This window comes from Sycon ciliatum, chromosome 1 (genome assembly GCF_964019385.1).
Source record: "Sycon ciliatum chromosome 1, ocSycCili1.1, whole genome shotgun sequence".
In the NCBI taxonomy this organism is placed as follows: Eukaryota; Metazoa; Porifera; class Calcarea; order Leucosolenida; family Sycettidae; genus Sycon; species Sycon ciliatum.
The window spans coordinates 7,498,914-7,522,733 of record NC_088643.1 but is presented as its reverse complement, the minus strand read 5'-3'; the positions used below and the strand labels follow the sequence as shown (position 1 = coordinate 7,522,733).

At 46.0% G+C, this 23,820-nt stretch overlaps 1 long non-coding RNA gene across 2 annotated transcripts; it reads left to right on the top strand.

The window, feature by feature from the left end:
* Positions 1–16,517: 16,517 nt before the first annotated feature.
* Positions 16,518–22,290, top strand: LOC135806810 (uncharacterized). Of its 2 annotated transcripts, none has more exons than XR_010551290.1 (3): positions 16,518–16,827; positions 17,107–17,209; positions 22,150–22,290. It is a non-coding gene; the product is annotated as an uncharacterized LOC135806810 (long non-coding RNA). The 2 variants fall into 2 exon arrangements; XR_010551289.1 differs by lacking the exon at positions 22,150–22,290 and adding an exon at positions 21,882–22,056.
* Positions 22,291–23,820: the final 1,530 nt, after the last annotated feature.

Genomic DNA, 23,820 nt, shown 5'->3' with positions numbered 1-23,820 from the left:
CATGCCGTTGCCATGCAACTTGGCCGCATGGCCGCATGGACGCTGGTTTTGGTCGCAGTGTGAGCGCGCCCTAAAGCTCTTTCCTTTTCCGTTCTAATGACGTCTATAGACGGTATTGCACGCTGCACGCCAAACGACTAATGACGTCTATACTATAGACGTCATGAGATTTGCGCAGTACATCGCAGTGCATAGATATATCAGTGTACAAACTTTCGTAACTCCGGCAAAAATAAGTCTATTTCGACAATCGATACACCGTTAACGCTGGAAAGGTATTGAGCTCAGCTTTCCAGCGATATAAAGTTCTTTGCGATAGAAGAAAGATTGATGGAGCTCGAGCGCGAGCGGCGACAGTGTGAACACAAAATTCACGGCACCGAGCGACCCTGAATTTTTTTGTTACTGCATTCACAGTTTTCTGTTGCATGCCAGGAGATTTCCCTTTGGCACAGCGCATGCGTAGTGGACACCCGCGGAAGCAAATGTATCTCAGCTTTGCAGCGCAGTTTGAATCGTGAAAATCGGCTGACCTGGAGCAAGAAATGAAAAAGAATGTGAGATCGAGTTCCTGTGCCTTTCCGAGGCATCGTGAGGTAGCTTCAAGATGACGTAGGAGTTGCACTGCTATGCATATTGAGTTGAGAGCTACCAGGATGGATTCGCTTGGTCCTGACCTTTTCAACAAGCCCAGGATGATGAAAATCCATCAACGAAACTGAATTGGGAGAAAAATTCGTTTGGACCTGTGCGCGAAAACGACACCAGGAGAGTCAGTGCGCTGGAAAGGCAGTTTGCTGGAGTAAAAGGGGCCAGCACGGAAAGGGTTCAGCTGCTTTATAATAACCCGCAGGTAAAACGTTTCATCGATCAGCACTAACACTGGGCAGATATTCACTTGAAATGTATGCAGTTGTGGGAAATGAGAGATCGGGTGTTCAGGTTTTTCTGTTTGCACAACCGCAGCAAATCGGTCTGTCATTGACTAAAGGGTTTTAATTAGGGCTGAAACGGTCGTGGATTTTCAAGTATCGATTACTCTTTATCTGAACGATCGAGTAATCGATTATAATCGTTAACAAATAGTGTCATAATTCTGTGCAAAAATTACTCTGTTTCCAGTCAATTTAACCTCAGAACATGAACCATACCCCTGGCAACTGCATACTCCCAGCGGAAAACTGATTCAAACTTCACCAAAGGAGGGTTTACTGTACTTTCTGGACACAAATTTGAAGGGAAAGTATACCCTATAATCAACTTTTCACCAGTTGTAGTCTTCGGGCTGCTGTGTCGAATGGTCTTGGTCCGAGGAAACCAAAACCAAACCAGTCGACTCAGCGTCCAAAATACTACAACATATGGGCCAATCGCAGTCATCCGTGCTTTTATAAGAACGACATAGCACTTTTAGTGAGATTTTGCATACAAATCCCCATCTAGTAGGGCGCAGTCACCCAGTTTCGGTGGAAGTACGCGGGTTCGAGTGGGAAAAAAGAAGGAAGGGAGCGTCGCAGCTTCCTCGGACCACGACTATTCGACTCAGCACCCAGAAGACTACAACTGGTGAAAATTTGATTTTTGGGTATACTTTCCCTTTAAAGAACGCAAAATAATCGTAATCGGGAATCTGAACGAATGCTCGATCGTTAGAGTTATCAAACGAGTACTCGATTATTCGGTATAATCGTTTCAGCCCTAGTTTTAATGTTTAGACATGGAGAAAATCAATGTGTCTAGCCCCATAAATATGTTTTTCGGCATGAAACAGAAAGGAAATCCTCGCAGTCCAAGGAGAATGCTTCCCTCACCCCCCCCCCCTCTCTCTCTCCAACCCCCAAAAATGCAAAATTCAATGTGGAAAGGTCTAGTCGTACACGTAGTAGTACCCACCGACTTGGGCAACACTAGCTTCACGGCCGGCCACAGTAGATCACTAGATAACTGTATCATACGTCATTACGTATGTGTAGACTTTAGAATAGCTGGTGCATGTCATCATGGTCACCAACTGGCTGACTGGCTCGAAAACCGCGGCCTGATATTGAATGAACGCAAAAGTCAAGTTCTGTCCATCTGTGGGAGGGATGCGCAAACCAGTATCGCTGTAAATTGCCATCAGACCCGCTTACCTGCTTGTACTGCGGCCAAGTACTTGGGTTTAACCATCACCAAGCAACTGACCTGGGACCACCATATCCACGATGTTACAGCGAAGGTGAACAGGAAAGTCGGAGCATTTATGGCGAGCCTGGCGATCCCTTTCCCAGAAGGCCAGGGTCCAATACCTAAAATCCGTTGTGATGCCTGACCTATTATATGGAAGTGTGGCCTATAGCACGTCCCTCTCAGCTTTCGCTCTGGGGAAACTCCAACGTCTTCAGAACCGTGCCATCTGCGCTGTGTTCAGCCTACCACCCACATCTTCGGTAAGCCACCAAAGGGAGAGCATATCCCTCCGCAAAATCGAGGAGACACAACACCACCGACTCCTCGATCTCATCTGGCGCGGCCTGAACGGCCAATGTAGTACAGCGCTTTCAAAGCAGCTAACGCCCGCAACCACGGTCCCAACTCGACATCAAGCCAACGCCGGGCTCATTCTCCCGCTGGCCAGGACGAATACAGGCACTCGCCGACCGTTCTTCCGTGGACCTGCGCTGTGGAACACTCTGCCAGCCAGTGTACGTTCCTGCAAAGCCGTGGCCGATTTCGCAGCAGCCGTGTACCCGTACATTCTCAGGCCATACACGTTTTTAAAATAAGAGAAACAGTGACATGCACCCCCCCCCCCCCCCCCGATTGTCCTTTGATAACTGCAACTGCAGCTGCTTGGCTTTAGAAACCAAGCAGCTGCAGTTATCAAAGGACAATGGCCAAGCAACTGCGCCGAGTAGCAATCCAGCATACAGTGATACAAGCAGGGAAGAAAGAAAAACACTGGAACAGGAAGAATCTCTTAGTGCCGACTGGTTGCCGTCTTGGATGAAAGAGGAGCCTCAGTGGACGAATTGGGCCGATCTACCCAGTCCCGAGGTTTCGCCAACACACCACTGTCACCAGGCAGTGAACGGGAATGAAGATGGGAAAAGAAAGAAAAAGAAAAAAAGACGGGCACCAAAGAAGCACCGCAGCGCCGCAACTACCGCCAACACAGGCCAGATCAGCAACGCCGTTCTCAATGGTTACTGGTGTTAGATGGAACTAATGCTTGCAGCATGCGCAGATGTGCACAAGTAGCCAGGGCACATTCTCACTCCACCCTTTCCTACTTGTATAATAATATCATGCCGACCATACCTGAATGACCAGAATACGACCATACCGAGTACTAGTACTGTAGTAGTAGTACCTGGCTAATACTAGTCTAGGATATACCAACCTGGCCCTAGTCCTGTCTGTGTCATGGCAAAAAAAAAATAAAAAAAATAAAATAAAACAATCATGTTGTATGACCATGCATGATGAGTGTACGCTGCAGTACACTGGTACAGGTTCCTGCACCAGTACGAGGGCAGTACATACCGCGGAATCCAGCCCGCGCCGTGATACCGGCAAGGGCCGGCTGGATGAACAGCAGTCGAATATGAGTGACTGGAAGTGCAGGTTCCTGCACGAGTACGAGGGCAGTACCGCGGAATCCAGCGCGCGCGGTGATAGCGGCAGGGCTGGATGAACAGCGGTAGATCCTTCTTCCAAAACTGGTCGAGTTTGAGTGACTGGAACGTGTGCACCCAACTTCCCAAGCCAAAGTCTCTTTCAAGTCTTTGGGAAAGTTAATGAGCATGCATGCACGCGCTTTCCGTTGTCCTTGTATTTACGGAATACGCACCAAGTAGGTTCGTGAGCCAATGAACGCAGTGGATTCCGTTCCTGCCCGTCGTCAAGTGACGACGGGCAGGAACGGAATCCGTTATGGGGGAACACCTGCAAAGCTTCCATCCCACTGCTCCTGTGGCCATGAAATCAATGTGTTGGACTCGCTTTCATGTCCCCGTGGAGGTTTCCCGTCGATACGACATAACGCTAATCGGGACACAACTGCCCAGTTGTTGAATCAGGAGTGCTCGAAAGTCTCCACTGAACCTGATATTATGTTCATTGCAACCAACCTTCCGTCATTTTTTCCTTCCTCTTTTTCTCTTGTATCTACTTTTTTTTTTTTTTTTTCTTTTTTTCTCCACAATATCCTTTAACATGTTATTCACAGTGGGTCCAATGTTATTAGGCATTTTGCCTGTTTTGATTTTCCACTATAAATAAAGTATACAACAACAACAACAACAACCTGTGTAGCAGCCGCCGACTGGTGAGCAGTTCTGAGTTGAGATATCGTACTGCTAATGTGGAGAACAATGCACGACTGGATGTGGCTGCCAGTGGTTTGTGCGGCAGTCGATTTGAGCGAACCCTTCTTGATGTTCGGGTGTTCAACCCATATGCTCGCTCAAATCGATCTGCACCACGTGCCACTGTGTACCAACGCCACGAGAGAGGAGAAAATACGACATTCTGAGGAACGGGTGAGGAACGTGGAGCAGGCATTGTTCCAGTGGCGATGGCGGCAAGTGAAGGGATGGGGAAGGCGACATCGGCATTATACGCAAGGGTGGTCGCTCTTCTGGCAGCAAAGAAGTCCGAGCAGTATTGTCACGTCGTGGCCTATATTCGATGTAAGTTGTCTTTCTCGCTACTTAGGTCTTGTATTATGTGTCTTCGAGGCTGCAGGAAGCTGTTCGGACGTCCCGTATTTCTGGAGGCTGGTGCTTCGTCTGCTGCACTAGATGTGTCGGAGGTCCAAGTTCCGGTCTAAATTAATGGTTTCACGGATAGGTTTTTGAGGAAGCTTACTTATTTATTATGCTGTTGCCTCTTGTGCGCTCCGTGTGCAGCTGGTTGGGTTCTTTTCTTTAACTTTGGGTTCTTTTCATTTGTTTGAATTCTTTACATTTTAAAATTGTTTTTGGGTTTTAGTTTCATTTCTATTATTGATCAAGATTGTATTTTTGCCCGTACAAGAGGCTTGAGTCAACTGGAATCCGTTCCTGCCCATGGTCAAGTCGAATCGGTTCCTACCCGTCGTCACTTGACGACGGGCGGTTGATCCAGTTCCATCACCTTTGACTTTTGAGCAGGCAGGACCGCGCTTTCCAGCCGGTGCAGTTTGATAATAGGGACCTTTCGCATTTGCTACGAAACGAATGCGAAACGAAAGTTTGATTCGGCTCGTAATCGTTTCGTTGAAAACAGATTTCAGGTTTCGCGAGTCGTCATGCAAATGTGCATGGCAACTACGAATACGGCCGCGGGCGCCGGTAGTTTGGCGTAGACCTACGGGTTTTTGCACGCACACGTGCATGGATCATGGAATCAAGGGAAAAATGTGTACCTTGCAAAACATGTGTATCTATCCAAATAAATGTGTACCTGACGGATTCGGAGCGTGCCACGAATGAAGAGGCTTCCATTCGTGAAAACGAGTTCTCCGCAGGGACTCTGACGAATCCTCGAACCCAGGTGACGAATCAGCATTCGTTTCGTATCCGTACGCGGGGTGCGAAAGGTCCCTAATGTCATTGGTCGACTCCAAAGGCGACGATCACGTGACACACGGGAAACAGCCTGCATGGCATGTGCATGCATGCACATCATTGATGCAGCCAGGGCTTTCTAACTGAATCAAAATCACAACCATCACCACCACCACCGTCACAACCAACAACAACAACAACAACAACAACAACAACAACAACAACAACAACAACAACAACAACAACAACAACAACAACAACAACAACAACAACAACAACAACAACAACAACAACAACAACAACAACAACAAAACCTGATAATGTGCTATAGCGCGACAGGACAGCATAATAATTATTACTATGGTGGTGGGATTGCAATCTGGGTGAAGGCTGGCCTACCAGATAGACAGCTGGACACCGACTGCACCGACCAGGATATGCTCTGGATTATCATAACTGAACCACAGGGCACACAGATCTGTGTATGTGCTGTATATCGCCCCGGCTCCTGTGCAGACAATAAACGTGGGCTGACGAATAATACACTTGTTGGTCAGGCTTCTGCACTTCTGTGCTTCTGTGAGTTTTCAGCAGACTTGGGATGGTGTTCAAGAAATTTTAATTGGTGCGGAGTGATGAGGATCAAGACCATCCATGCTCTACGCCAGAGGTTGCCCGAGAGTTGTTGTGCAACAACAACTGGATGGCTGATTTATTCACTGCCTTTTGTAACACAATGTATTTCGATGTGGAAAACGCTGTGATAAATTGTTGTATTTCCTGACATGTACCTACATGTATGTTTGTTTAAGAAGCTTCTGGGTCATCGATATTGATTTGTTCCGTCTAATACTTTGCCTTTTGATCACTAGATACCTCTAGATGACAAAAGCAGAAAAACGTCATTTTGTGAAAAATAGCCCTAACTAAGGTCCAGTATTGCAGATACTGGGCCATAAAGCCTTGTCGGACAAAATTGCTTTGGCCCAGTTTGGGGGTGCACACAGAAAACTGAACATACCATTTTTATTCATATCCCACAAATGCTTGCACATGCATTTGAAGTGAACATCTACGCAGTGCTAGAGCTAGGGATGATCGACAAAACCTAGTGTGATAGTCCCGACACAAGCAACGCAACGAAACTTTGCTTTAGTGCGCAAAAATAACTGAGAACAACGGGATAATTCAGCAAAATTAGTAAGCAGACTTTCAAGCCTTAAAAGTTCACCTTACCGTCCGTGGTAGTGAGAGTCTTCGATCCGTCTAGCTGAGCTTCTGCCGAATTCTGCATTCTAAGAGATTCTTCCTGTTCCAGTGTTTTTCTTTCTTCCCTGCTTGTATCACTGTATGCTGGATTGCTACTCGGCGCAGTTGCTTGGCCATTGTCCTTTGATAACTGCAACTGCAGCTGCTTGGCTTTAGAAACCAAGCAGCTGCAGTTATCAAAGGACAATGGCCAAGCAACTGCGCCGAGTAGCAATCCAGCATACAGTGATACAAGCAGCCTCGTACTAGTTAGCAGAGAATTTGACTTTCAACTGCGACAATCAGTGTATTCGCCTAGCTACAGCGGGACAGCAACACCATCAGTAAATCTAGAGAAGAATTGAAATCTGTTCAGTAGGAAGGCAAGCGTCGGGAACTACTAGTAGTAGTGTTAGCTACTGATACTCGCTACAACTGAAATAAATCTCTGCCAAAGCCCTTTATATACGCGCCAAAAGCCATGCTATTATGTGGGCGAATCCACAACCACTTATATTTTTACACACGGTTGGTAGTGACCATGCGATGGGGACACGCCAGCTAAAGACTAAGTCAGTGTCTTGGACTTGATTGAACAACGCGTTACGTACAATGACTATGCAGTAGCCCCACGTACACGTCATGTCGACGTCGTTCCTCGGCCCCTTTAGCTTTAACTTTGGCTGCGCTTCGTCTACGTGGCCACGTACTAGTGAGTAGTGACGTAGTAGACGAAGCCAAAGCGTGGCCACGTATACTACGCGTAGATGAAGCCAAAGCCTGCCGAAGACCGACATCACGTGTACTCTTCATGCATTAATAATTAATTACTATGTTGTCGGTCTCGACTCTTGATCGAGTCGAGACGATGAGAGGCTCGCAGTTGGCGCCCACGTCATTATTGGGAAACGCCAGCTAAAGACTTGGACTTGATCCTACAACGCGTTATTCTTACGTGTGCAACACTACCAAGCCAACAGGCACTATACCCTCGAATGCAGCTACGATCCGTGATCAGGCAGTCGACTCAGCTTGAATTTCGGGACCCCCTACAACATGTAGTACGTGTACGTACATGTCCCATGATTGGGTACAAATTCTCCAATGACTATGTAGTAGCCCCACGTAGACGAAGCCAAAGAGGCCGAAAACCGACGTCACGTGTGCTCTTTATGCAGTGCAGTGTTGTCGTCCTGGAGTCGAGACGATGAGAGGCTCACAGCAGGCGCCCACGTCATTATTGCAATATTGGCTCCTTCTCTTAGTCATAGCCTCTCAAACCCTACAATAATATTAATAACAATTACTTCAAGTACGTGTATTATAGATTTGTGCACCGGCTCGCAGGTTTTGATCAAGAATCGTTGCGAAAGCTCGCGGTGAGCCGCGGCCTCGCTGCTCCAGCTCGAGCCGCGGTCACGATGGTAATGATGACGTTTTAAGCCGCGGATGACGAGCAGCGGAGCCGCAGTGGAACCCGGTCCTAAGGCTAAGCGTGATACCACATAGCATAGGGATGGAGGTCGGGGACGTGGTGGCTAGACCTACTGCATTTTTTCTTTGCTCAACAAGAAGTACAAGTAGGTTTAGAATTGTTTTCAGGTTGTCTTAGAGGTGGAAGTCGGGGACGTGGTGGCTACATTTTCATTTCTACTAGACTACACTCGAGCACGCGTACCTGGAAAACTTGATGAAGGCGAAAAGTCCTGCCCGATCGCCATGATCGTGTTTCAGGTTTCCACTTTCTTTGGCCCGCGTACAGTCAACTTCGCTTATAACGACGCTCGGCGAGGCATCAAAAAGGTGTCCTTATTCGCGAAGTGTCGTTATACCCGAAGTCTCATTAAGAGTCATTATGCATTACAGTTGGATTGGACTTTGCTCTGGGCATGGACATTCTGTCGTTATTCGCGAGTTGTTGTTATATCCACAGTCGTTATTAGCGAAGTTGACTGTATATGGTACACCAGGTATATATTAATAATAATAATAATTAAAAAAATTCGACGAGGAGACACTAATTTTAATATGGCAATAAGTAGGACGAGCTGAAGCGACATGTGGACTACTTTATTAACAATGTAAGCGATGGAGACGATGCAAGAAACAACCTAAAGGGTAAGGAAAAATACATGTAAGAAGAAAAAGGGCAATGGAAAAAATAGATGATTCGAACAAGTTTTCGTACAACACTCTTCAGGAATCACCGTTGTACTAAAGAACAAAATGAGAACAAAGGAAATAATATAGCAATCAAGGTAGGGTGACACGATACAATGACAGCACTGGAATATCGAGGTACGAATTCTCACAAAAGTGTGCAGAAAACAAGGGTGAACAATTTTAGGTCTCGTAATAACAGGCAGGCATAGTGGGATGGTCTAAGACCATGATTGAGAAACAGAGGGTACCAGGTTCAAGTCCTGCTTGGAAGCGGAAGGATTTTTTCCAGCCGTGCTGCGACCCACAGATAATTGGGAACTCGTGGCCTGGCACGAGGGAAACATGGATGCAGTGAATGGGATTTCGGTCTTTGACCACTTTGTGGTGGGTCTGATCTACTCACCTCCCACCGCTTAGGAGCTGCATCTGCGCCTTGATCCAAGAGGGTGGTGGCGTTCCTGCGGATGCGGAAAACTGGGCCTTTGGCCGAGTCTCACGCGAACCGTGAAATTAATTATTTAATAACAAGTGTCTCTTTCCCTCAAACCAGTTAATATTAATAACAAGTCTTCAGAATACAATCAGTTTCTAGTACTGACTGTTGTCGTACTTATTCTGATTCCTGTTTTTCTGTTTTGTGCCGTGCTCGTCATGGTTATCTTTTGCAGTTACAAGTTTTGGAAGCTGTTTGTCAGCGCACCGAATTTGTGTGTCCAGAAAGATAGTGTTATTACCCTAAAATTGTTCAAATAATGTTCTGTTGTGTAGTGTGGCAACGTTGTTCCCACTTGTGCCTAAATGTGTTTTGTCACCTTCTTGTTTATTATTGTTATTATTATCATTCATTCTCACTTTTTTGTTTTTGTTGCTGATCCACACTTGTCACGCTTAGTTCTTACTTGTATACCCTTGTTTTCTGCACACTTTTGTGAGAATTCGCACCTCGATATTCCAGTGCTGTCATCGTATCGTGCCACCCTACCTTGATTGCTATATTATTTCCTTTGTTCTCATTTTGTTCTTTAGTACAACGGTGATTCCTGAAGAGTGTTGTACGAAAACTTGTTCGAATCATCTATTTTTTTTCCATTGCCCTTTTTCTTCTTACATGTATTTTTCCTTACCCTTTAGGTTGTTTCTTGCATCGTCTCCATCGCTTACATTGTTAATAAAGTAGTCCACATGTCGCTTCAGCTCGTCCTACTTATTGCCATATTAAAAATAATAATAATAATAATACGAAGTAGTGGTTGCGACCTCGGCGATGATTTGTAAGAAAAGGGTTTGCTCCCCACACCGGAGCTCGCGCTATTCCGCCGACTTTACTTGACACTTGACTGACTCACGACTGCCATCCAGAGCACACGAGAAGTCCATCGAACCTTCGACTCGGCAAACCTGCAAGAAAGCACCACTCCCTGCTCAATACACAGTGTTTCGGGGACTTCTCGTGTGCTCTGGATGGCAGTCGTGAGTCAGTCAAGTGTCAAGTAAAGTCGGCGGAATAGCGCGAGCTCCGGTGTGGGGAGCAAACCCTTTTCTTAATAATAATAATAAAACAATTTCAAATTTGGACTTCACGGAGAATTTACAAAGTGTTTGGAAATTTGAGGCCACATGCCACGTACTGCTCTTTTCTCTCCGAAACTCAACACTTGCAAGCCAGATATGAAAGAAAGAAAAAATCATCAGTCACACCACCGGGACGCGAACCAGGGACCTTGCTATTCGCGAGCAATGCTCTAACCAACTGAGCTACAGTATGACTCTTATCTACAGTGATGGTAAATCTATCCTTCTTCGATCAATCAATATCTGGCTTGCATCACACTGGCAACTCACACCAGTCAAGAGGGCCCTCGGCCATTCGCTTGATATCATGGGGAGCGCATCAAACTATGTCCACTGCGAGCAAACACAAATTGCAATTTCAAATTTGGACTTCACGGAGAATTTTCAAAGTGTTTGGAAATTTGAGGCCACATGCCACGTACTGCTCTTTTCTCTCCGAAACTCAACACTTGCAAGCCAGATATTGATTGATCGAAGAAGGATAGATTTACCATCACTGTGGATAAGAGTCATACTGTAGCTCAGTTGGTTAGAGCATTGCTCGCGAATAGCAAGGTCCCTGGTTCGAGTCCCGGTGGTGTGACTGATGATTTTTTCTTTCTTTCATATCTGGCTTGCAAGTGTTGAGTTTCGGAGAGAAAAGAGCAGTACGTGGCATGTGGCCTCAAATTTCCAAATAATAAAACAGGTCGCGTAATGAAGCAGCATAACGATAGATGTGCAAAGTCATGATGCCTGGTCCGCTTCTGTCCTGGGTTAAGAGTAACTCTCCATCACTGGTAGTGGATACTATAATACAGTCAGAAAGTGCAACAACTAGGCACAAAACTGACAGAGTACTGAGACATTCGACGTCCGGACACCTAGCTTCAACACATCTCCGTAGCGCTAACCGACAGCCTTCCAACTTGGAAGGTGGAAGGTTATGAAAAGACCAAAGAGGGGAAGGCAAGCGCACGTACGTCGTGTGAAACAACTACTTGTTTTGAAGTCAACTAGTCCATCACAATGTCATGCATGAGGAGTACAGTAGGAGTTTGGCTTTCGGCTTGTACAATTCGTTTTCGCAAAGCTTCCCCTTTCTTTGCTAAGTCTTATCTTTGATATTTATGACCCATCCAAGTTGGGTGGTGTGCTGCTTTGCTGCTTCGAATTGTAGTTAGACCACTTTGTCAAATATCGTACTGGTCTCGTCATCGTCCAGTAACAATCGATATTCTGCTTTTCTAATTCTCATTATGATTAGCATGCAATGTACTACCCGAAGTACTGAATTTACTTCTTCTGCACTCTATATTCTAATGTATCTTCTACCTCTTCTCCCTTACGAACATACTTTCTCATTTTCCATACTTATATAGGAGACTCCCTTCGATAGGCATCTATTTGCCTCTGGAGGATCCGTGAAATAAAAATCAATCAATCAATCAATCAATCAATTCTTTGTTCCGTTGGGACTGTAGCTTTTTGCTCGTTTTCGTTGCGCCAGGTTTGCCATCACTGTGTATAACAGTAGTCATACTGGCTGGCGAGCCGAAGGTTGACGAAGAGCAGCGGAGGCGATCGTTATTACTGTATTAAACTATTATTGTCCAAGTCTACGTGTAGCAGTACAATCATGTACTTCAGTTAGACTAGTCTACGTACTAAGGTAGGATGAGTAGAATACCACGCACTGGTACTGTTCGAAGTATTGTCGAAGTCCACGTGTAGTATAGTACAGCACTTGAGTAAGGCTAGTCTACGAAGGATGTGTAGAATAACACGCACTGTTAGTACTGCGCGTGGGCCTTGTTTGCTCACAGACATCTAGCATATGGCCATAGGGCCTCTTGAGTGGTGTGGATCCAGGGGAGAGGAAAGCGGCTACTAACTGAACTGCAGTGCATGTATTTCTACGCAGACGCCTGGCGAAGGCTGACGAAGAGTAGCGAGGGCGATCGTTATTATAGTACTGTCTTAGTCTAAGTACAGCAGTACAGTATTTCACTTGGCGGCAGAAGGAGCGGAAGGAGAATCTGGCTCTAACAGGTTGTCCAGTTGGAGATTTTGAGTTTTCCAACATGGCGGCAGACAAGTATAATAACAATAATATACAATGTATTCGCGTGAAGAAGAGGCTGGACTTTCTTGGGCACTGAAAGAAGGACTATAGCAGAGCTGCCGTAAGTAAAGTATGTCCTGTTTGTTATCTCTTCCACTAGGAAGTTCTAAATTCTTTTCCAACTGGCTTAGCAGAGTCTGTACTATTATCAGAGTAAATACTTAGCGAGATGCACTGAAAACCTGCAACTAACCTTACTTATCACATGCAAGTGCATAATAATAACTGAGGGCATGCGATCAGTCACTCTGCAGACGTCTTCAGAACGTTTGCCAAGCAATTGGAAATACGTTGTAGTGCGAGGGAAAGCTACTAGTGTTTGTCTGGAGGTGCCTTCACGGGAAAGCTAGTGCCATATTGTCTGTACTGTTCGTAAGATCTGAGTCATCAGAGGTCAAATGGTCTGCTCATTCAGCCATCCTCGGCCGTCCGTCGCAGGATATGCACTCTGGAACCTGATGCCGGATGACGTCCGGACCATAGCAAGACAGAACAGGTTTAGCATAAGTTGCCTACCATAATGTTGCTCAGACTAGCCCTCCCCTAGCTCTCCTCGACCACCCTGTCACCCCTGATACTCGCTAGACTCGTCTGTCAGACACTTCTTTTTTCTTAATTTTCTAAGTCTTGTCCTCTCTTTTCTAAATGCGGCTCATCCATTCGCCTTTATATCAGTAGGCCTAGTTCCCGTTTATAATGCGAATTAAAATAAACCAACCAACCAACCATATTGGCCAGTAGGTGGTGGACGTGTGGGAGTAAACTTCCCATGCACAGCAGTACGTGCAGTTATATCCAGATATATCCAGTATTTGCAGTCCCAAAACGTGTCGTAGCTGGTTATATAATGGCTCGAAAGGTATCCTTCTCGTTATATGAACATTGTTTGCAATGAGAAATGTTAGCTCTGACGGTCTCATTCTTTGATTTTAGTGGAGGGCTAATTTGTGTCTATTGAACAGCTTGCAGGCCCTTTCCTTGAACACAGGTAGATTCATGAATTGTATATTAGGGACGTGATAGCAATAAGGAGAAACTGACGTTGCCGGTGCTTAGAGATTTCGAGCATGGCAGGAATCCAGCTTCGGAAAAGAGTGTCTCCTTTGCTGGTAAGGTGTGGTTCTTTGACTTTCATGCCAACTTGAGTTTTGTCGGAATTTGAATATCTCCAGCAGGTGTGCATTGACTTTGCCAAGTCAAAAACCTGTCTTTTCTACCTTTTCCCCACAAGTTTTCTTTGTGAGAAGACAACTTTGGCGACCACTCCAAATACAATGTACAAGGTAGAGTTCACAGGATCCTGTCTCGGTGGATACTGATTTTGTCACCCTACTTTTTTTCTTCTACCATCTGTACTGTGTGCATGCAGGTGCAATTATAAGTTCAACATCTGAGCCGGTTCTGCCCCCTACGACACTGACATGGCTTCTCACAGTCAGTTTGTCAGTGACTGTTGCTGGAACAAGTCGTTTTTCTGTTCTCTTTCCTCTGCTTTTATTACCGGTTTGAATTTTTTCATCACACTTGCATACTTGAAACTCGGGTATTGAGCCAATAATAAAAGTAGAAAGGAAAAGGACATATGGAAACGAGTTAAGAGTAACTCTCCATCACTGTAACTAGATACTGTAATACAGTCATAAATTTTCCTTTCTACTTTTATTATTGGCTCAATACCCGAGTTTCAAATTGCACACCTGATGAGCCGTCACGAACCATACGGCGAAACGTACGTCGTGTGAAACAACTTGTTTTGTAGTCAACTAGTCCATCACAATGTCATGCATGAGGAGTACTGTAGGAGTTTAGATTTCGGCTTGTACAATTCGTTCTCGCAAAGCTTCCCCCTTCTTAACTTATCTTTGATATTTTTGACCCACCCAAGTTGGGTGGTGTGCTGCTTTGCTGCTTCGAATTGTAGTTAGACCGCTTTGTCAAATCGCCTACTGGTCTCGTCATCGTCCAGTGACAATCGACATTCTTTGTTCCGTTGGGACTGTAGCTTGTGCTCGTTTTCGTTGCGCTTGCCTTCCCCTCTTTGGTCTTTCCATAACCTTGAACCTTCCAAGTTGGAAGGCTGTCGGTTAGCGCTACGGAGATGTGTTGAAGCTAGGTGTCAGGACGTCGAATGTCTCAGTACTCTGTCAGTTTTGTGCCTAGTTGTTGCACTTTATGACTGTATTACAGTATCTAGTTACAGTGATGGAGAGTTACTCTTAACTCGTTTCCATATGTCCTTTTCCTTTCTACTTGCATACTTCACGATTGTTTTGTTCCCCAGCTTTTCACTCAAATCTGACATTCACACACCCACATGTATGCGTGTGTCTGCGCGTCTGTTGAATGTGATTTGTTTTGGGCAGCCCATCGTCTGAGTCATTCCTTTGCTGGCGAGGAACGCGGTGATGATGACGAAAATGATGATAATATGGTAAGTTGGAATGAGCTTGCAAGCTGTTGCCTCTGTATGATGAAAATAATGGAAGTAATTATGCAACCGATGATGATAACTTTTGCGCTCTTGCCACTTTGTATTGCCGCTGAGGCTGTACCATGGTGAGCTAGTGCACTGAGGTTGCTGGTGGGGTTTGGGGATGCTGTGTGGTGTTTGCAAGTACCTGGGAAGAGATCTTGCTGTGGTATGTGTTGCGTTTCTTGTTCTTTGGAATGGCGGAATGTCTCCACACTCCAGTTGGAAGGACCAGGTACTGAGGGTTTGGAGGCACTCATAATGTGTACTGTTACCAATATGGGTGTCCTTCCAGCTGCCCTTTAAAAGAATAATGCAGGGTTCAGCTGGTCCCGGGTAGTAAGTCATTCCACAAAAAAAGATTAAAGAAAGAGAAAAAAGAATGACCCGGTGCGGGCGGGAAGTCATTCTGCATTAAAAAAGAAGAAGAAAAGAAAGAAAAGAAGAATGACTCACCGGTGCTTGACGACAAAAAAAAGAATGTGGTGGGCTCCGTGCCTGCAGCATGCATGGCGTGTTTCACTGAGGCTCAGTCCCAGTGCCCGCTTTCTTTTTCATTTGGTCCCATGCACGCACGGTTGGGCCGAGTACATGTGATACGCACATCATTGCTGTGCGTATCACTCATGATTTCATACTTTTCTATGGCCAGTTCCATGGCTGGAAACCTGGATCTGTTTGAGACTATCTGAGATGTCCAAACTCCGGAGGTCCGTGGTGTTGTATTTTTCAACACTGCGGGGTTCGACGCTATTTCCGAACACATAATATTATCATTTCCTTTTTCTTTTGTTGTTGGCCTAGGATGATACACTGCACTGGTTGGTGTCTTTTGGACATCTGTGCATGCTGAGGCCATTTCCACTGTCTTGAAGTGTGCGTGCGTGCGTGCCCGCGTTTTTGCCAGTGTGTGTTTAGTGGTTCTTTTTTCTTTGTGTTTGCACTTTTGCTTGTTTATGGAAGGATATCGGAGAGCCGGAGGAAGCTGCACCAGGTACAGCTGGTTGGAGTCAAGTGGATCCGCGAGAAAAAAGAAGGACAATATTGAGGTCCAGCTTGAAGTAAGTAACTGAGTTTAGAAGACCACAGCTGTTTTCCACTGAGTTGTGTTGACCTACAATCTTACAACAGGACACTGTCAGGCACTGTTGATGACACACTTTCATGCCAACTGGAGTTTTGTCAGAGTTTAGATACCTCCAGCAGGTGTGCATTGACTTTGCGAAGTCAAAAACCTGTCTTTTCTACCTTTCCCCACTAGGTTTATTTGTGAGAAGATAATTTTGCCGACCACTCCAATTACAATAGACAAGGTAGAGTTCACAGGATTCTGTCTCGGTGGATACTGGTTTTGTCACCCTACTTTTTTTCTTGTACCATGTGTGCTGTGTGCATGCAGGTGCAATTATAAGTACAACATCTGAGCCGGTTCTGCCCCCTACGACACTGACGATGCTTCTCACAGTCAGTTCGTCAGTGACTGCTGCTGGAACAAGTCATTTTTGTGTTCTCTCTTCTCTGCTTTTATTGCCGGTTTGAAAGTTTACATCGCACTTGTATACTTCACGATTATTTTGTTCCCCAGCTTTTCACTCAAATCTGACGTACACACACACACACACACACACACACACACACATATGTATGCGTGTGTCTGCCCGTCTGTTGAATGTGACTTGTTTTGGGCAGCCTATCGTCCGAGGAATTCCGTTGCTGGCGAAGAACGCGATGATAATATGGTGAATTGGAGTGAGCTTTCAAGCTGTTGCCTCTGTATGATGAAAATAATGTAAATAATTATGCAACCGCCTTTTTTACAGGCAAACAAAACAAAATGTGCCATTGTGGTGTGCCATTGTGGAGAAGCAGAGCACAATAGTGGCAAAACAATTCCATGAAAAGAAGAATGTTTTTAAAAGTATTTCAATGTTGATGATGAAAACTATTACATGTATAATGACTTTTACTGACTTTTAATGTGGTTGTGATACTGTTGTTGTCTTCGTGTTTTACCACAGCATGTTGATATTCTGGAGGCTGAGCCCATCATGACCAGTAGATACTCGGCCGTTGCTGGGGAAGAAAGCGATGATGAAGACGCTGATGATGATAATAATTATGGTAAGTTTGAATCGTGGCTTGGAAGCTGTTGCCTCTGTATGATGAAAATAATGCAAGCAACCGATGATGATAAATGATGAGAAATCTGTCGTTAGAATAGAAATCGTTATACAGAAATCGATACATACAATGTATGCTGTTCCATTGAGCGTTGAGAACGCGTGAGAATCGTTACCTTTGGTACACGACACGTAAACTAGTCTTTTTGGAAATCGTTATTATATGCGCCTCGTTAGAATAATGGCTTTTACAGTACCCTAAACTAAAGCCTAAGGGTGGGGTCGTTCTTGACCTGTGAGTGGATACATCGGAGAGAGGAAAGCAGCTACAAACTGAACCTCAGTGCATGTATTTCTACGCGGAAGCCTGGCGGAGGTTCACGAACAGTAGCGGGGGCGATCTTTATTATAGTACTTCGAAGTACGTACTTAAGTATAGGGCTTGAAAGTGCTACGTCACAGCATAGCAACAATTTCAAAAATTCAAAAATTGGATCCACTTGGATCCAGTTTTTGTATGGATCCAAGCACATTTCAAGCCGTCTTACTCACAGCAAGGTGATGTAACCAGTGAAACTGACTGATTTGGCTACTGGGGGCGGGGTTACAACTGGTGGCGAAGTAAAAGTCGTCCCTGCCTACGACATGAGTGGGTTGCTATGCACCCACATACTGAGGCAATAGCAAAGTCACACCTTAGTGGATCCAAAATAGAAATAATGATGTCAACTTAGTCACTCCCTGCGGGTTTTGACGTCATCACTTTCAAGCCCTATTGTCGAAGTCTACGTGTAGCAGTACAGTACATGTACTTCAGTAAGACTAGTCTACGTACTAAGCTAGTTTGTTTGTTTGTTTGTTTGTTTGTATTTATTTTGATTCGCAAGTTCAAACGGGCATAGAACCCAATAACATGAAAGCGAATATGAAAATCATAATGAGAATGAGAATTCAAATACTTTGATCTTCAACGTAGAGTCAGCGGTACATCAGAGGGAGATCGGGTACAACAGAAAGAGAACAGAAAAAATCAGATTTCGCTTGTCGACATCTACAGGGCGCAGGTATAGGGGATTACCTGCGTGCGAAACTGCCGAGCGTGATGGATGGCACGGATGTCGCTTGGGAGGGCATTCCATAATACAGCACCCTTGCAAGCAAAGCGCCCCCGCCCCGCAACCGAACGGGAAACTGGCACGCACAGGCCCATGGCAGATTGGAGCCTAGTAGGGCCGGGTGCAGCGGGGGTTAGCAGGGCTTGCAACTCTGGACTTGCCAGTGCATAACGACAGCGCCACACCAGGTATGCTAGCTTCTGATTGAAGACTTCTGCCACACGGAACACTGCAATGCGCTCCAGCAGGTCGCGGGCAGACGACCACGGAGGGCGGCCAAAGACAGCACGAGCCCCGCTGTTCTGCAGGACCTGTAGACGGTCGAGGTACCTTCTTTGCAGTGAGCTAGAGTACGCGTTTGAGGCATACAGCAGGTCAGACATGATCAGCGATCTAAAGTAGGTCATGCGTGACTGGTGATTCAGGCAGCGGCGCATTCGCCAGAGTGCTCCGATCTTCTGCGACACGCGTGCAGAACATTTGGCAATGTGGGCGTGCCAGGACATGCCGGAATCGATTGTGGCGCCAAGATAACGAGCACTTGGCACACTAGGCAGTGAAGTGTCATGGCAGACGACCTGTAGATCCGCTGTGTGCTGACGGCCGGCAGGAATTGGCACGACTTGGCTCTTGCCAGCATTGAGGATCAGGCCTCGATCCTTCAGCCAGTCTGCAAGAATTGAAACAGAAGCAGATAAGACATCGGATACCTCCTGTGCTGTTCGCCGGCTGCACGCGAGCGCAATGTCGTCCGCGAATTGAACTCACTCGGACTGGCCAACTACAGCGGGGACCTCGCGGGTGTAAAGGCTGAACAGAATGGGGCCCAGCACCGAACCTTGGGGGACACCACTCGTGCAAGCTGATATAGAGCTAGTCCGCGACCCCAGACAGACACGTTGAGTGCGACCGGATAGGTAGCTGGCGAACCAGTCCAAGGCAGTACCGGACACCCCAACACTGTGGAGATCCTGCAATAGCTTGTCATGTTGGACTTTATCGAAGGCTTTGGACATGTCTAACAGGCATACACCTGTGAATAGGCCCTGATCCTTGGCTGTCAGGATGCGGTTTGACATAAGGACTAATGCGTCTTCGGTAGAGTGGCCACGCCTGAACGCAAACTGGGTTGTTGGTAACGATGCTGTTATGTCCAGGAAGGTGATGAGCTCCTTCTGAACCAACTTCTCTAGCAGCTTGGAGAGTATGGGTAGAAGGGATACAGGGCGGAAGTTAGTTGGCAGCGATGGATCACCAGATTTATGCAGTGGAATGACATTAGCTAGCTTGAACGCCGAGGGCACATGTCCGCACGACAGCGAGGCATTGAACAGGCTAGTGACAGACGGCGCCAAGACGTCAGAGCAGAGTTTGAGGACTGCCCCTGGTACGCCATCGCTGCCTGTTGCCTTCGCGGGATTAACTTGCTGGAGTAGCCGTTCAACAGCACCGATACTGACGTGTGAGAACTTGGGGAGGGAAGTGCGGGGTGGAGGCCCGAGGGGAGCAGACAACGTTTGCGGTCGACAGTCATCAGTAACCACCTTGTGGAAGGCTGAGGCGACATCTTCGATCGTACAAGAGGGTTCAACATGGGGACGGTCTCTACAGGTGACTTTGTTAATGGTACGCCAAAGCTTCTTGGTGTTTCCTGCGTTTGCTGTACATTGTCCCTGGAAGTAAGTGTTTCGCTTCTGTCGGTATGCATTTCTAGGATGTGTAGAATACCACGCACTGGTACTGTTCGAAGTATTGTCGAAGTCCACGTGTAGTACATGTAGAGTGTAGTACAGCACTTCAGTAAGGCTAGTCTAGGTAGGATGTGTAGAATAACACGCACTGTTAGTACTGCACGTGGGCCTTGTTTGCTCACAGACATCTAGCATATGGCCAAAGGGCCTCTTGAGAAGTAATTAGTTGAGTGGTGTGGATCCAGGGGAGAGGAAAACGGCTACTAACTGAACCGCAGTGCATGTATTTCTACGCGGTCCGCGGCCTGGCGAAGGTTGACGAAGAGTAGCGAGGGCGATCGTTATTATACAGTATTGTCTTAGTCTAAGTATGCAGTACAGTATTTCACTTGGCGGCAGAAGGAGCGGAAGGAGAATCTGGCTTTAACAGGTTGTCCAGTTGGAGATTTTGAGTTTTCCAAAATGGCGGCGGACAAGTATATAAATAATATACAATGTATTCGCGTGAAGACGAGGCTGGACTTTCTTGGGCACTGAAAGAAGGACTATAGCAGAGCTGCCGTAAGTAAAGTATGTCCTGTTTGTTATCTCTTCCACTAGGAAGTTCTAAATTCTTTTCCAACTGGCTTAGCAGAGTCTGTACTATTATCAGAGTAAATACTTAGCGAGATGCACTGAAAACCTGCAACTAACCTTACTTATCACATGCAAGTGCATAATAATAACTGAGGGCATGCGATCAGTCACTCTGCAGACGTCTTCAGAACGTTTGCCAAGCAATTGGAAATACGTTGTAGTGCGAGGGCAAGCTACTAGTGTTTGTCTGGAGGTGCCTTCACGGGAAAGCTAGTGCCATATTGTCTGTACTGTTCGTAAGATCTGAGTCATCAGAGGTCCAATGGTCTGCTCATTCAGCCATCCTCGGCCGTCCGTCGCAGGATAAGCACTCTGGAACCTGCTGCTGGATGACGTTCGGACCATAGCAAGACAGAACAGGTTTAGCATTATCTGCCTACAATTTGTTGCTCAGACTAGCCCTCCCCTAGCTCTCCTCGACCACCCTGCCACCCCTGATACTCGCTTGACCCGTCTGTCAGACACTTCTTCTTTCGTAATTTTCTAAGTCCTGTCCTCTCTTTTCTAATTGCGGCTCATCCATTCGCCTTTATATCATTAGGCCTAGTTCCCGTTTATTGTGCCAATTAAAATAAACCAACCAACCAACCATATTGGACAGTAGGTGGTGGACGTGTGGGAGTACACTTCCCTTGCACAGCAGTACGTGCAGTTACATCCAGATATATCCAGTATTTGCAGTCCCAAAACGTGTCGTAGCTGGTTATATAATGGCTCGAAAGGTATCCTTCTCGTTATATGAACATTGTTTGCAATGAGAAATGTTAGCTCTGGCGGTCTCAGTCTTTGATTTCAGTGGAGGGCTAATTTGTGTCTATTGAACAGCGTGCAGGCCATTTCTTTGAACACAGGTAGATTCATGAATTGTAAATTAGGGACGTGATAGCATAAGGAAAAACTGACGTTGCCGGTGCTTAGAGATTTCGAACATGGCAGGAATCCAGCTTCGGAAAAGAGTGTCTCCTTTGCTGGTAAGGTGTGGGTCTTTCACTTTCATGCCAACTTGAGTTTTGTCGGAATTTAAATATCTCCAGTAGGTGTGCATTGAATTTGCCAAGTCAAAAACCTGTCTTATCTACCTTTTCCCCACAAATTTTCTTTGTGAGAAGACAACTTTGGCGACCACTCCAAGTACAATGTAGAAGGTAGAGTTCACAGGATCCTATCTCGGTGGATACTGATTTTGTCACCCTACTTTTTTTCTTGTACCATCTGTACTGTGTGCATGCAGGTGCAATTATAAGTTCAACATCTGAGCCGGTTCTGCCCCCTACGACACTGACATGGCTTCTCACAGTCAGTTTGTCAGTGACTGTTGCTGGAACAAGTCGTTTTTCTGTTCTCTTTCCTCTGCTTTTATTACCGGTTTGACCTTTTTCATCACACTTGCATACTTCACGATTGTTTTGTTCCCCAGCTTTTCACTTAAATCTGACATACACACACCCACATGTATGCGTGTGTCTGCCCGTCTGTTGAATGTGATTTGTTTTGGGCAGCCCATCGTCCGAGTCATTCCTTTGCTGGCGAAGAACGCGGTGATGATGACGAAAATGATGATAATATGGTAAGTTGGAATGAGCTTCAAGCAGTTACCTCTGTATGATGAAAATAATGGAAGTAATTATGCAACCGATGATGATAACTTTTGCGCTCTTGCCACTTTGTATTGCCGCTGAGGCTGTACCATGGTGAGCTAGTGCACTGAGGTTGCTGGTGGGGTTTGGGGATGCTGTGTGGTGTTTGCAAGTACATAGGAAGAGATCTTGCTGTGGTGTGTGTTGCGTTTCTTGTTCTTTGGAATGGCGGAATGTCTCCACAATCCAGTTGGAAGGACCAGGTACTGATGGTTTGGAGGCACTCATAATGTGTACTGTTACCATTATGGGTGTCCTTCCAGCTGCCCTTTAAAAGAATAATGCAGGGTTCAGCTGGTCCCGGGTAGTAAGTCATTCCACAAAAAAAGACTAAAGAAAGAGAAAAAAGAATGACCCGGTGCGGGCGGGAAGTCATTCTGCATTAAAAAAGAAGAAGAAAAGAAGAAGAAAAGAAAGAAAAGAAGAATGACTCACCGGTGCTTGACGACAAAAAAAAAGAATGTGGTGGGCTCCTTGCCTGCAGCATGCATGTCGTGTTTCACTGAGGCTCAGTCCCAGTGCCCGCTTTCTTTTTCATTTGGTCCCATGCACGCACGGTTGGGCCGAGTACATGTGATACGCACATCATTGCTGTGCGTATCACTCATGATTTCATACTTTTCTATGGCCAGTTCCATGGCTGGAAACCTGGATCTGTTTGAGACTATCTGAGATGTCCAAACTCCGGAGGTCCGTGGTGTTGCATTTTTCAACACTGCGGGGTTCGACGCTATTTCCGAACACATATTGTTTCCTTTTTCTTTTGTTGTTGGCCTAGGATGATACGCCGCACTGGTGGTGTCTATTAGACATCTGTGCATGCTGAGGCCATTTCCACTGTCTTGAAGTGTGCGTGCGTGCGTGCCCGCGTTTTTGGCAGTGTGTGTTTAGTGGTTTCTTTTTCTTTGTGTTTGCACTTTTGCTTGTTTATGGAAGGATATCGGAGAGCCGGAGGAAGCTGCACCAGGTACAGCTGGTTGGAGTCAAGTGGATCCGCGAGAAAAAAGAAGGACAATATTGAAGTCCAGCTTGAAGTAAGTGTAGTATCCCTGCCCGACCAATACGGAAGCAGTACGGAACTAATACGGAGCTTGCCTGATGTATATTTAGTGTATCTCCGTATGTAAGCGTACGTCGTCTGCTGCATAAAAGCGGCTGCGCATTTCTGTTTTGATGAAGATTAGATTAGATTAGATTGGATAGCAATGAAAGCTAACTCGAAGAATAAGGATTCAGCCTCTAGGTGAGCACCGGAGAGAAAGTTATTTATTTTGCCGCTTCATCTTTCACGAACGATTATATCTCAGGTGTGTACCTGAAAGTAGAATAAAAGTAATTATTGTTGATATCACCGCGCCTACCACTCGGCTACCTATTACATTGGTGGCAGCGGTGTAGTTTTAAATAAAACAACGTGATTCGACCCCAGACTCCGATGGCTCAACCCGCTACAGCTCCGTGCGACGAATCAAGATGATAATCATGTTTCTTGCCTTCCTCGGCCTGGCACTGCTTATTAGCCTGCAGCTCAGT